General features: G+C 39.4%; 1 non-coding gene across 1 annotated transcript; it reads left to right on the top strand.

The window, feature by feature from the left end:
* Positions 1–10,890: 10,890 nt before the first annotated feature.
* Positions 10,891–10,996, top strand: LOC145580433 (small nucleolar RNA R71). The gene has a single exon (XR_014099479.1). It is a non-coding gene; the product is annotated as a small nucleolar RNA R71 (small nucleolar RNA).
* The last annotated feature ends 3,732 nt before the right edge of the window (positions 10,997–14,728 follow it).

Below are 14,728 nucleotides of genomic sequence, written 5' to 3'. Positions count from 1 at the left end.
AATTTTTAAATTTTAGCCTACCTTCACCCTTTATGCCTTACGTTACAACCTTGGGGAAAGACCTTTCGACCTAGATAGTTGAGTCACTATTCGGGGGAGGGCATCATGGGTCATTGCCTAAGGAAAGGGGATGCATAGTCAAGATTGTCGAGTAGCCTTAAAATATTTCTTTTCCGGTTCCTTCGAGGAATCATTGGGACACTCACTAAGGGGAGATTTGAGACTAGTGGGAAGAACGCGGTAAGATTGTTTGGGATGAAAGTGAATTGTGATAACTAGTTCCTATGCCTAGCATACCCTATGTTTCAATCAACCTTGGATATCTTGAAACGTGCATACCTTAACTACTTGAGAAAGATTGTCATTCACATGCTTTATAGTCTTTATGTTGATTCATTTCGTAAAGATTTGTATCTATTTCATTTTCTTTCTTTTAATTCTATGGTTTGCCTCATTGATGTTTGGTGGAGAGTTATGGGTCAAACTCTTAGGATACCCTTACGAGACCTCACTCGTCCTCATAGGCGACTTTGGGGTTTAAAGGGCTTGTTGTAGCTAAAAACAACCGTGATTCCTACGACAATGAGTTTTAGTGTATATTCTTATCTTGAGTCTTTCTTTTTCGTTTTTAATAAAATTTTAATCCTCTCTTTTTCTTGCTTTGTTTTGCTCGAGGACGAGCAAAAGTTTAGCTTGGGGGAATTTGATGAGTGACATTTTTGGCACTCATTTGGTTCCTTTTTGGATGATTTTTATTTCATTTTATATCTCGTTTCTTTAGTTTTCCTTAGTTTTATTCTTGTTTTCTTCATTTTATGCTTTTTGTAGTTAGTTTCTCTTTTTCATGTGTTTTTCTAGTTTACTTGTTATTTTTCTCTTTTACTTGCTTTTTATCTTTTGCTTGTAGGTGGTAATTGATTGTCCAAGAATTCCCGGGCTTCCTTTCTATAGTTTTCCATTGGTTTTCATGCCTAAAGCTTGTGCAAGAAGTTTCAAGTCAATGAGATGTTCAAGGAGCATGCTTCAAAGTCTTGTTTATGCCTTCCTCATGGCTCATTTTCTTCAAGAAATTCAAGGAAGTTGCTGCCTACCTTGTCCTCCATCATCATCATCTAGGATGCATGCACCTCGTGAGCAAGGGCAAAGAAGAAAGGAGGAAGCTGCAGCTATGTGCGGGCGCACTTGAGGAGTGTGCGGCCGCACATCTATCGTGTGCGGCCGCACATCAGGTGTGTGCGGGCACACATTCCTGGGTACACTCCTTCGAGCGCCCGCACTTACGAGGGTCTATTTTCGGGCGTCATTACCGACCTCTCCTTTGTATATATAGTTATTTTTACCTATTTTTGGAGAGAAGGAAGTTTTTAGTTTTTAGATAGAATTTGATAGTTAGTTTTTGGGAGAATTTTAGAGAGAGAAACTCAAGAACTAGAGAGAGAAACTCATGATCTTTGGTGTTTGTTCAAGGATTTCTCATTGTATTTGATCTTTGGATCAAAGTTTGGTAAGGATTTTCTTCTTGATTTCAATACCAGTTTGATTTTAGTTGATTTGATTAGTTTTTCATGTTATTGATGATTGATTTGGTTATTGATTGAATTTTGATTGATTTTGATTGATTGTAGGTTTAATCTTTGATTTCAAGTATGTTGATGATGAATTTGATGAATGTTGTAGTTTTGATCTCAATACCTATGGCTAGTGAGTAGTTTCCTAGCTAGGGAGATGGTGAAGCATGTATGAATGATGGAATAGTGTAATTTGGGGATAATTGATGGAGTTGATGATATGATTAAATTTGGTTGATATTTCATGTGCATGTGTGTGATTAATTGAGGTTTGGCCATCTTTGATTAATACACTAGATTGCATTGAAAGCTTGCTATGATACGGACCATTGATTAGTGAACTTGCAATTTCACGATTGAGGTGCTTTGTGACGTTCCCTAGTTAGTGTTTAGCGTAGTTGACGCTAGTTAGACCTCTAGGTGAACCACCTTAGTATGCTCTTTTGGATACATGATGATTTTCCTTCATATCGCTTGACTTAGTCGGTTTGACCTCCCAAATTACCGTTTCCATTATGATTGCATGTGGATCCATTGCCCTAGTGTCTTAGATTGATTTTATACAAGTTTGCGTTACCTAGTTTAGCCTTAGTTCTACCTCAAACCCCTTCTTGATTCCGAAATAGCTTGATTTAGACATCGTGCACTTGATATCCATTCCCTTGGGTTCGACCTTGACTTGCCACTACGCTAAATAGGGGTTAGTTGAGCTAAAAATATTGTTTGATAGGGTGGGGTGGTAGCCCAACGACCTACCGTTCCCATCCCCATCAGAACTATAAAAGCGAGGAAGGAAACAGTGAAGCACACAAACAACATAAATCACCCTCAAGCTCAGAATGAACTACCCCCAAACTCTAACACATAGGCAAAAGAGAACATCATATAAAGAATATAAGAAAGGGGGGGGGGGGTTTAGCCACAATAGTCTCACTCTACACTATGGTAAGGGGTAGAATGAGAACTCCCCTCACCGGTCTCTAAGACATGAATCGAGCTAGCCATCTCACTCACCTCAATAGGAGCTTTCCCTTTTAACCTCCCCTCCCTCTTAGCATGGTCTATCTCAATGAAATGAGACCAATCATCTAAAACGGGCTCTCCCGATAATCTCCACCTACCAATAGTCTCGGGATTTGGGAAAGGCATAGGGTTCGCGGGATCATATGTATAATCGCATCCACTGGGCCGCTTATAGTCGTAAGTGGCCGGGGTGGTGCCTATGATAGCACTTGGAGGGATATGAGGACCCTCCCAATAGGGTTAACAAGGTCTAGGACCCACGGTAGGGTCAAAGGGTTCCCATTGAGGGATAGGTCCTTGTTGGACCGGGAGGTATAGGTAGTTCAAGTAAGGTTCACTCTCCTCCCTCTTCACATGATAGTCATACAATTAATTAGCATGGAAATCATAGCCAAGAGAAGAATCCCGCCCTAAAGGCATGGAAAACAAGACATTAGTGATTGAATCTAATTTGACATGAATAGTAGATAAATCAAATGTAAAAGAAGAAGTAGAAGGAGGGATAGGAGTACCTTCCCGTTCAACCGGGGGTAAAGCTTGGAAATCCGTCGAGAGAGCATTATTAGAGGCGGTTCTTGTATGATTTGTCTTCTTCCGAGGAGAAGGGTCAATGTTGCATCTTTGAGGTCTCCAAGTCAAAGAATCCGTCTTTGTCTTACAGTTTGTAGCCTCCTTACTCGGAATCAAGAACCAATCCTTCACTCGGGACACCTTCCATATGAAAATATTATGCTTCTTGGTACGATCAAGGAAGTTTTGGTTCACAAGGGCATAAACATTGAGGAAATGAGAAGGCATCCTCTCCCGAGGGTCGACTACCGGAGGGAGCTCGCATAGCAAATCTTTATATGAATCATTGAGGCAAAGAGCGAGGATAGAGATCATGCCTCCAATTTGGATGCTACCCGAAAGCGATACACCATCTCGGATGTCTAGAAATCGGTTGATCAAATGTTGAGTAAAATCTACAAGCTCGATCTCATGCGACTCTTAGTCGGCAATCCATAGCCAACAAAGCTCCTCAAGGGAAATGGCTCCCAAAGAGTCCTTAGAACATAGGGCATATGTGAGAATACGATTAAAGTATCTCATAGCCAGATGAACGATCGATGTGGACTTGGAAGTTTGAGGCTCATATTTCCTTTCATCAGAGATACGCCGCCACCACTTGAGTTCATCATATTCATGGTCGCTAGTAATTTTACCATTGGACGGATAGACAAGATGGTCTTCATTGACGGCCCAAGGAAACTGGAAGTAGGAACAAAGTTGTGACTCCGACAACCGGTGATCATTGTTGAAAAGTTGAAAGGTCAAAGTTCTTGAAGAGTCACCACTTGACTCTCGGACCACTTAAGGGATGATAGAAACTCATACGTCACCCTAGCATAGGTAGGGGTGCTCAAATCCAAGAACTCTAAGAGACCGAGGTTCTTGGCTAGGTAGCGAACGTCATCATCAATTCCAAGTAGCTTGGTTGTTGTTTGATCATAGAATCTTGTTGACTTGAGCTTCCGCTTGGATAGTTGCTTGAGCCGATCCCAATGTAATTCCTTAGAGAATTCAATGACGTATGTCTCTAACGCCTCGGGAGGAGGTGGAACAACGTGCCTAGCTTTGCTTGAACTTGTTCTAGCACGCTGCTTATGACGGATAGGGGCCATCTACAAGAAGCAAAGCAATTCATTTACAATTATCATTGTTCAAGAAGATTCAAAAGAAATTGCTTTAAAGTCAAGCACAAACATTATTTATTTAAAAATGAAGCAAGAAATGGTCACACATGAACTATGCCTTGAATATTGAAACATAAGTTTGAAACAACTAGTTATGAAGTGAAGGAAAAATTGGACACAAGAGACCAAATCATGAATCATTATGAGCAAATTAATCCCAAAACATTGAATTATCAAAGAAATGAAGCTATCATATAGAATACCCATGAGAGAGAAAATGACCAACAATGGTGAATCAAGGATTAAGCGAGGTATACAAATTCATCATGAAAAAGCTTCAATTTAACATCCAATAACATCATTCAACACAAATTACAAGCTAAAAGAACCAACAATGGAGTTCTACCATGAAAGCAAAAACAAGAGTTTGAAGCTTCAAAAATGAGGAAGAAGATGACTAGAAAGTGAGAAATTATACCTCAATAAAGCTTTTAATCACTTGAAAATTGCACAAATGAAGAATATAGATTAAATAGAACACCCAAAGATAAGTTCCAAGCACCAACATAAACCCTCAAAAATTCGAATTTAGCCCTTAATTTTCGAAATTTCAAATTTTTTTTTATTTTTGAAAGATTTGATTGTGGTTAATGTAATTTTATGATGTTTTGAAAATAAAAGGATGAATATGCTTGACTTTACAAAGGAATAGAAAGGGTTTGATGAGAAATAAGAGAGTAGAGGAATGAAGGGAAGTCGAGGTGAGAGAAAGGGGTGAACTAGGGAGAAGAGGGCACGAAATAGGGGGCGTTGCTGTTGTCGCTGGTGCATGCGCACAGCTGGGTTGGTGCGTGCGCACCAGCTACGGTGGGGGTTGGGCTTGCTGCTCTGAATCACGCAACAAAGGCCACAAACGCTGACCTACCTGGTGCGTGCACGCAGCCAGGTGGTGTGTGCGCACTAGGTAGGGTCTTGGGGGGCTGAAATTGCTTGAGACGCACCAAAACAAAGCCAAAAATCTGACCCTTATGGTGCGCGTGCGCAGGGAGGGTGGTGCGTACGCACCAGGGGGGTATAGGGGGGTCAAAATCGGTCAAATTTCATCAAAATAAGCTTAAATTTCTGACCCATTTGGTGCGCGCGTGCAACCTATGATGCTTGCGCACCAAACAAGAAAATTCTGCTCATTAACATTCTCTCGTGCTTGCGCTCTCATCGGCGATAACAAACTCCATGATCAAGCCCTTAAAAATCACACACAAAAATTAGTTCGAAAATCTCTCGATCATAAATAAAAAGTCATGAAAACTCAAACACGAGAGCATGTAACCCTACGAATCCCTTCATCTAAGCTTAACAAAACCTCATGAAACCTTGAATTAGCACTGAAATTGTTGGAAATTTTCATCGATCCAATCTCATGGCACGTAAGATCAAGAAAACAAAGAAGAATAAGAAAAGTTCTCAAAAATAAAAGAAATATAGAGAATTGAAAAATCAAAAGAAATAAGGGTTAGTAAACCGGGTTGCCTCCCGGGAAGCGCTTGTTTAACGTCATAGCTCGACGTTCTCCACCTATTAAGGTGGTTGTCGGAGAAGCAATATGTGAATAAGGCCAACAAAAGCGCCATCGAAATACTTCTTGAGTCGATGGCCATTGACCTTAAATGGAGACGAAGAATCCATCATTGAAACCTCTACAACACCACTAGGAAAGACATTCTTAACCAAGTAAAGACCGCTCCATCTTGACATGAGCTTTCCTGGAAACAACTTCATTTTCGAACTGTAGAGAAGAACTTTATCACCAACACAAAACTTTTTCTTCTCAATAAGCTTATCATGAGTGTCCTTGGAACGAGCTTTGTAAATACTAGCACAATCATAAGCATCAAATCGAAGTTCCTCTAGCTCATGAAGATCTACCCACCTTTTCTCCCCCGCACTTGCCAAATCAAAATTTATCTTCTTGATTGCCCACAAAGCACAGTGTTCAAATTCTATTGGGAGATGGCATGATTTGCCATAGACTAGGCGGTATGGAGTGGTACCTATAGGTGTCTTGAAAGCCGTCCTATAAGCCCAAAGAGCATCATCTAACTTGTCCGACCAATCTTTCCTATTTCTTGCAATCATCTTTTCAAGGATTAACTTGATTTGACGATTGGAAAACTCAACTTGGCTGCTTGTTTGAGGATGATATGGGAGGCCAAATCGGTGATGAATTCCATGCTTTCGCAACATCTTTTGAAAGGCATTGTGAATAAAATGAGAACCATTATCGCTTATCACCGCCTTTGGGACACCAAACCTTGGAAAAATGACCTTCTTGAACAACTTCATTACAACCTTGTTGTCATTCATTGGGGAAGCAATGGCCTCAACCCATTTAGACACGTAATCCACCACCATAAGAATATATTGATTTCCAAAAGATGAGGGAAATGGTCCCATTAATCAATTCCCCAAACATCAAATACCTCCAATTCAAGAATAGGTTGTTGAGGCATCTCATTTCGCTTGGAGATATTCCCAACTCGTTGACAACGGTTGCATGTCTGAACAAAACCCCATGAATCCTTAAAAAGATGCGGCCACCATAAACCGCTTTGAAGAATCTTGGTGGCGGTTTTAGAAAGACCCATATGGCCACCACTCGGATCCGAGTGGCACATCTTCAAAACACTAGGCACCTCTTCACTTGGAACACAGCGCCTAAGTAAGCCATCGATTCCTCGCTTGTACAAGATGGGATCATCCCACACATAGTGTCTTGCCTCTCTTTTGAGCTTCTTTTGTTGATTATTAGAAAAGGAAGGTAAAAACTCTCCACATGCAAGGAAGTTCACTAAGTCGGCGAACCATAGGAGCTCCTTTGCCTCAATAGAATATAATAAGTCATCAAGAATCCTATCCTCAATTGGAGAACCATCATCATGAATTTGAGAATCTTCAAGACGAGAGAGATTATCCGCCACAACATTTTCCGCTCCTCTCTTATCCCTAATCTCAATATCAAAAGTTTGAAGTTTGAGCACCCACCGGATCAACCTAGGCTTGGATTCTTTCATGGCAAAAAGGTACTTGAGAGCCGCATGATACGTGAAGACAATGGTCTTGGAACCCAATAAATAACAACGAAACTTCTTAAAGGCATGAACAATAGCCGTAAACTCCTTTTCCGTTCTGGTGTAGCTCCTTTGAGCACCATTTAGAGTGTTGGACATATAATAGATCACATGTAGCTTCTTTTCCACTCTTTGACCTAAGACACCTCCAATTGCCGAATCACTCGCATCACACATCAACTCAAAAGGTAAATCCCATTTTGGGGCTGGAACAATAGGAGTAGAGATTAGAGCCTTCTTCAGTTTATTGAATGCCTCCAAACACTTATCATCAAATACAAATCAGCATCTTTTTGAAGAAGATCATTGAGGGGCTTTGCAATAAGCGAGAAATCCTTGATGAATCTTCTATAAAACCCGGCATGTCCTAAGAAAGATCTCACTCCTTTCACATTAACTGGAGGTAGAAGCTTCTCAATAACCTCAATTTTTGCTTTATCCACCTCTATCCCTTTGTGAGAAATCTTATGGCCAAGGACTATGCCTTCCTCCACCATGAAGTGACACTTCTCCCAATTCAAAACCAAGTTCACCTTCTTACACCTTGCCAAACATTTCTCAAGGTTTTCAAGACATGCCACAAATGAAACACCTCCTACGGAGAAGTCATCCATAAACACTTCCATTTCCTCCTCCAACATATCTCCAAATATACTCATCATGCATCTTTGAAATGTTGCGGGAGCATTACAAAGGCCAAACGACATTCTCCTATAAGCAAACGTACCATATGGACAAGTGAAGGTTGTTTTCTCTTGGTATTCCGGGTGGATAGGGATTCGGAAAAACCCCGAATAACCATCAAGAAAACAATAGAACTTGTGCCTCATTAGTCTCTCAAGCATTTGATCAATGAAAGGAAGGGGGAAGTGATCTTTCTTGGTGGATGTGTTTAGACGTCTATAGTCTCTACACATCCTCCATCGCGTGACCGTCCTCGTCGGAATGAGCTCACCTTTCTCATTCTCGACGACGGTCATGCCTCCCTTCTTTGGGACAACATGAACGGGAGAGACCCACCTAGAACTTGAGATGGGGAATATAATTCCCGCATCCAAAATTTTGGTGATCTCCTTCGTCACTACCTCTCCCATTTGGGGGTGTAGCTTTCGTTGTCTCTCAATAGAAGGTAGAGCACCCTCCTCAAGGGTTATGTGATGTGTACATAAGGCGGGGCTTATACCCTTGAGTTCATCAATTGTATAATCCAAAGCACCTTGGTGCTTTCTCAAAACATCACACAACTCTTGAGCTTGGCGCTTACTCAAAGAAGAGCTAACAATCACGGGATAGGTGGAGTTGGGTCCCAATAATTCATACCTAAGGTGTAATGGAAGAGATTTGAGCTCAACCATTGGCACACCTTTACCTTCCTTTAATGTAGCCACTTTTAACGCTTCTTGGCTAGAAATGCTCATGCACATTTGCTCTTCAACATCCTCAAGGCTTCCATTAAGCACATCTTCATACAAAGCCATCTCCTTGCTAGGAGCACCCATCTTTTACTTATTCAACAAAACATTCTCAAGAGCATCGTTAGAAGTGAGCAATTGCTCGTTCATAGAAGACACAACATGATCAAGAGAATTAATCAACATGCAATTTTCTAAAGAAGAACTTGGATACTTCATACTATCATTCAAGTCAAATTCTATCACCTTATCCCCTACATTGAGTGAAATTTTAGCACTTTTCACATCTATCATAGCACCCGAACTAGCAAGGAATGGTCTCCCTAGAATGATAGGAATGCTAGCATCTTCGTCCATCTCAAGCACCACAAAGTCTACCGGAATAACAAATTTCCCAACACTCAAAGGGACATCCTCTACCTTACCCTTAGGAAACTTAATTGACCTATCGGCCAATTCCAAAGTGATGTTAGTAGGTAAGATTCCCTAGCTCAAGTCTTTGGTATACCGAATATGGCATAAGGCTAACACTAGCTCCTAGGTCACACAAGGCTTTATCAATTTGCATTTGTAAATGGCACAAGGGATGGAAAAGTTTCCGGGGTCTTTTAGCTTAGGTGGCATCTTGTTCATTATGATTGCACTACAATTCTCGGTCAAGTTCACCGTCTCTACACCATCACAAGACCTCCTACCGCTCAAAATGTCTTTGAGGAATTTTGCGTAGTTGGGAATTTGGATGACAATTTCGGTAAATGGTAGAGAAAGGGGAAGTTGCTTAAGCATGTCAATGAATCTTCCGAATTGCTCGTCTAACTTGTGTCTCATGAATTTTTATGGATAAGGAAGCTTGGGTTTCACAATTTCTTTCTCCACTCTCACCTCACTAGGCTTCTCAATCTCAACCTCACTCAAAGATGCACCCTCTCTCTCACCTTCTATCAAAACCTCTTTTGTGGCCTCCTTGGTCTCAATCTTCCTAGGCAAACTCTCCTTAAGAACCTTACCACTCCTTGTGACAATAGCATTGACCAGTCTCTTGGGATCTAGGCCTTGGGAAGGTAAAGAAGAAAGACTAGCATGGTCTTTCAAAGCATTAGCAAGTTGAGAAATTTGGTTTTCAAGCATCTTATTATGAGTCATCATTTCATTAAATTTCTTGTCACTTACGGCCATGTAAGTGTTCAACAACTTTGTTTTATTTTCAATGATTTCTTCCAAATTGGTCTTATGAGAAGAAGAAGAAGAGGTTTGAACATAGGAATTATCATTTTGGGCCTTTGGAGCAAATCCGGGTGGGGGACCCCTTTGAGAGTTATTTTGAAAATTTCCCCTATTTTGATTATTCCAATTACCTCTACCTTGATTATGGTTACCATAACCTTGGTTATGATTACCATAATTTTGGCTATGATTTTGGCCACTATAACCTTGGTTGTTATAGTTACCTCGGGAATTTTCGTTCCCATGGTTCCTATTACCTTGGTCGTAGTTGTCAAAATTGCCATGGTTGTTGTAATTCCTATTCCATTTACCTCTCTGATTCTAAAACCTAGAATCATTATTATTTGACACATAGTCCACATGCTCATTCACATTTCCATCTTGATCATCACAAACATCCATGCATGCTTGAGGGCAATTAGAAACATCATGATCATACGATCCACAATCATCCCAAAACAAGCATCCACTAGGCATGTTACTAGAAGAGGGAGGGGGTTGAGAATTAGAAGACATACCTCTGCCCTTAGATTGGGAGGGAAGACTTGAAACTTGGTAGGTAGCACTTTCCAACTTTGCCTTGATAGCGGACATCTCCTTCCCCAAGTTTGTCATTTGTGAGGATAGATTGTTGATTGCATTTAGATGATTAACCGAGTAAATTGAAGAGCTACTCTTGCTAGTTGACCCTCTTTCTCCATCTTGCCAATCTCTATAATACCTCACTACGTCTTCAATTATGTCTACCACTTCCTCTTCCGTTTTGTTCATGATAGGACCTCCGGATCCTCCATCTAAACATGATTATCCTTGAGGACTAAGACCTCCATAGAAAATTTGAATAATTTGGTAGGTAGGAATTCCGTGGTGAGGACATTCTCTTTGACACTCTTTGCATCTATCCCATGCTTCATAGAGACTCTCACTAGGATTTTTCTTGAAACCTTGAATCAAAGCTCTAGCCTCCGCAGTTTTCTTTTGTGGATAGAAACGGGATAGAAACTCCTTGGTCACTTCATCCAATGTCCTTAGGGAATTCGGCTTGACCTCCTTGTCTAGCCATTCCAAGGCACGCCCTATGAGTGAAAAGGGAAAAAGCTTGAGGCGGATGAATTCTTGGGAAATTCCATTCACCTTGATTGTATTGCCATACTTTTCGAACTCCTTGAGATGATTTAGCAGGCTCTCATGCTTGGCCCCTTTAAATTGTCGCCTCTCTATCAAAGTAATCATTGCCGGCCTTATTTCAAAGTTATTTTCTGGTGTTGTAGGTGGAGCAATCCCACTCTCAAATCTATATGCACCGGGAATCCCCAATTCTTTCAACGCCACCCTTGGATTTTCTCCCATCCTTGCTTGTTCCTCTTGTTGTGGCTCTTCTTCACTTGAAATGCTAGGGCTCAAAGATCGTCTAGCACCCCTTAACCTTGCAATAGTTCTCTCAATTTCTGGATCAAATGACACTAGTGAACGACTACGTGCTCTATGCATAAAATCTCAAAAGAAATGGTTAGTAGCACGGCTACAAGTGTAGCTTAAAAGAAAATCTTTTTGTATTTTCAATTAAAGATGAAATAGACTCAACAACTATAACAAAGCACCAATATCAATCCCCGACAACGGCGCCATTTTTGACGTAGGGAAAAGTAGGTCGTTTTCTACCCTTTCCTAGAGCCAAACAAAATTTATAAACACTGGACCAACCTAATACGAGTATATGGTAAGTCAAGGGTCGAACCCAAAGGAATGAGTAGGTGCAAGCTATAGCCTAGGTCAAGCTACTTCGAAGATTGTAGAAAGATATGGTTGGTAACTAAGGTATCGAGAAAGCTAGATAAATCGAGAAATGCAATATACTAAACACTAGGGATATAGGTTCCACATGCAAGCTCAATGATTATGCTAATTGAAAGATCACTCAATCAATTCAAACATTGCAAAGGACAAACAATAGTTGCAATCAATGAAATTCAAGAGCTATCTCCTATAAGCTAAGCTAGGGTTCACTATGAATGGCTAACTAGGAAAATCACAATCAAATTCAATCAATTAAAGCAATTCTCAAATCAAGGGTTCATGTCATTGAAATTTGCAATGCAATCTAGATTAATCTTATAGGTTGATCACTCCTAGTCTAATTAATCACATGCACAACTATGTCAACCAATTTAATTGCAACAATTCAATCAATAAAGGATCATCAACTAGCAAAAATCATCAATCAAGTATGCTTTCCCTTCTCCCTAGAAACTAATCTACTCACTAATCATGGTGAAATTGAAAAACAAAACAAATTTAATCATAATCATATTCATTTCAAGTTTACTCAAGAAGGAATTCAATCTCTCAACAAATTCTAAAGCAAAGAATGAAATTCAAATCAAACATTCAAGAATTAAAGGAAATTGCAATAAAAGTAAATTCAAAGGAAAGAAATCTCAAAAACTTTCATTGATGTGAAGAAGAAATCCAAGATCAAGTTGAAATCAAAGATCAAATTCAAGTACAATCAAGTAATCTTAAGCTTCTCTCTCTACTTTCTCTCTCTACTATATCTGGAAAATAATTGTCAAGTACAAAATAAGTCTAAGAAGATAAATAGAAGAATCGAGCAAAGGGGGCGGGGCGCCTGGTGCGTGCGCACCACCAGGCCGCGCGCGCACAGGTGGGTTTGCGCGCACGCACCCCCTGTGCTGCCCGCGCGCACCCCTGCTTGGTGCTCGTGGCCTTGCCTCCTTCACTTGCTCGATCAATCTCCGCGCTCCCGAGCATCCCTATCATTGGTGCACTCGAGGCGATGCTCATGAGAAGGGCAGCTCCTTTATCTTCTAAGCACTTGAACGCCTCAAGCCAAAGCATTGCTTTTAAGGCCCTCGAGCTTGCGGAGCTACCTTGAATTGCATATTTGGAATCCCGAACTTAGCTCCATTAACTTTCTTGAATGTGCTCGAGCTTTCTCCTTGGTGATCGAACCTCGGGAAACTCAACACTCCTACAAAACAAGTCAAGGAAACAAAGAAGCGAAAGAAATAGTCGAGAAACGAACAAAATGACAAGAAAACTATTAAAAGCATGCATTTCCCTAGACTTACACACAAACATGCAAAGCAAGCATTATTATATAAAAACACGGAAAAAAGGACTAAAACGAGAGTAAAACTATAAAGAAAACCTAGCCTAAAAGTGCCATAAATGACACTCATCACCCCATTCCTATCACAAGCAATAATACAGGAGTAGCAGATGAATATTTTGGAAATTCGTCTTCCTTGTTTTCACGAGCAATACAAGAGGTTGGGAGGGTGGTTTTCCGAGCGGGGTTATTTCGCGAATGGCAGGGAGTTGTTTAAGATAATTTCGAGGGTAGGGGGAAGGGAGGGAGCAGTTTTGGGGAAGGGCTGGGGAAGGTGGTTGCATTGTTTTCGTTGGATTGGAAGAGGGTAAAGGATGTTTCCTGCGAGGTGGTGGCGGATTCTGAGTGGCTAGGGGTATTCGGGTGGCTGGTAGGGAGGATAGAGTTTTTTTTATTTATTTTTCAGCTTTTTAGTTTTTTTTTTTAATTTTTTAAACCACTCTTGTGATGCCACATGTCAAAGCAACATGTTATATTAGGTAGATGACCGGCTGGGACTACTAGTGACAAACTGACCTAATAGTTAAGATTATTAAAAAATAAACCTTAGTTGGGATTATTAGAAGTAAATCGCTCATTAGTTGGGATTATTTAAGTGTATTTATCTTTAAAAAATATTAAGTTAAAATAATTTCAGTTTAGTGAAAATCAGTTGTAATCAGTATAATTAATTTAAATACAATAAATATAACTTCAGTTAAGTAATAATAATTTCATTACAAAAAAATAATTTCAGTTTAGTAAAATTAATATCAGTTTAGCAAAAATAATTTCAATTCAATAAAAATAATTTCAATTCAGAATAATTAATTTAACATTTAGAAAATTAATTTAAGTTCAGGTACATTGATGCTTTTATTTTACTTCGATAATTTTGTATGTAGATTATCTTTTCCATATATTGAAAATTATTGAGTATGAGAATTTTTTTAAGACTTTTGATAGGTTGCCGAACACCTGTCAAAAATAAATTCCTAACAAATTCAACTAACAATGTAGTAGGGTAAGTAGGGTCAAATCCACAAGGAGATGGTATTCGATCTAACCTCTAAGAAATTGGAGAACTAAACAAATCACGAAATTTGGATAGAAAAGTAATCTAAATTAAAATAGTAATAAAACAATTAATAAAAAAACCTAGGGTTATGCATGGTTCACCATATTTATTATTCTAAATCTATCAAATATCAATAACAATTCAATCAATCAATTATCTAGAGAAATTGCTAAGCCTATGGTCGGGTCTTAATGCTCTCAATTCAACATATGTACTTCAATCGCTAACATAATCAGAATTGCTAATTGTAGTTAAGCCTCTAAAACTAAGATCTTTTGATTCAAACTCTTACTAACAATAATTAATCAAATAATTGATCAAGTTGCAAGATTAACAATAAAACACTATCATCAATTAGAGAAATCAATAATCAAAATATCATTAATATCAATCAAGATTCATCATATAAACATGGATTCCCAAACCCTAGAAATAAAACTACTCAAGCATGAAATAAGTAATTAAAACTAAAAGTAACAAAGAAAACATAATTAAAGTAAAGAAATA

Source organism: Chenopodium album, chromosome 14 (assembly GCF_948465745.1).
Source record: "Chenopodium album chromosome 14, dcCheAlbu1.1, whole genome shotgun sequence".
Taxonomy (NCBI): Eukaryota; Viridiplantae; Streptophyta; class Magnoliopsida; order Caryophyllales; family Amaranthaceae; genus Chenopodium; species Chenopodium album.
The sequence above is the reverse complement of the archived record's forward strand: the minus strand, read 5'-3'. Positions and strand labels throughout refer to the sequence as shown.